Source organism: Plasmodium gallinaceum (genome assembly GCF_900005855.1).
Source record: "Plasmodium gallinaceum strain 8A genome assembly, contig: PGAL8A_v1_65, whole genome shotgun sequence".
In the NCBI taxonomy this organism is placed as follows: Eukaryota; Apicomplexa; class Aconoidasida; order Haemosporida; family Plasmodiidae; genus Plasmodium; species Plasmodium gallinaceum.
Window position 1 is genome coordinate 274877 of NW_021628225.1, and position 960 is coordinate 275836.

The window sequence follows — 960 nt, forward strand, 5'->3', positions numbered from 1 at the left end:
AAAAAAGGAAAATTTAATCTTAAGTATCAAAAATTGACAAAAAAAAAAAAAAAAAAAAAAAACAAATAAAACTTAATTTAAAAATTTTTTCATTTAGTGAAATTATTATTTAAAAAGTATTAATAAAAATTTGTAATTTTTTCTTAAATTATTACAAACCCCTAATACTTTTTCTATATTTATAATTATATTATATGTATTTTAATATTTTCTTAAAAATCATACTTTATTCCTAAGTGTTACACATATAAATATATATTTATATATATATATATATAAAAGAACAAAAATATGGGTTATTAAAAATTCAAATATAATAACTATTAAAAAAAAAAAATAATAATTCACATAAAAATTAACATATTATGATGTTGTAATTTTAAATTTTCACAAATATTAATATTTCATTTTGCTTTTTTTATTTTAATTTATTTTCAATCCTAATAATTCTGAAACAATGAATTAATATTTATTGATTCATTTACACTTTTTTTTTTTTTCTTTTTCTTTTTTTTCCCCCTTATGTTCAATATTTTTTTAATATTTACTTTAAAATAAAATTATTTTTATAAATATACGTATGTATGTATTTTTCTTTTTTATCTTATTTTTCCTTTTCAATTTTTAGTTTTTATTCTTTTTTTTATAAATTCCCACATTAAAATTTTTTAGTATATAACTAATTATAAGGATAAATTTCTATTTCATTCTAAGATTATATGTGTTAAATATAAATTTATGTGTACACATGTTTTAATGAATTTATTTTAAATACATTCTAAATTATTAAAATACATATATATATTTTTTTTTAAAAGAAATTTATAATCTAAATCCTTTTTATATTTTTCTAATGAAAGTATTTCTTACATATTTAATTTGTTATTTTTTTTTCATAATATTTTTTACAGTTTTTTTTTTATATTTATTTTTTTAATTTTTTTTTTTTTTTTTGCATAC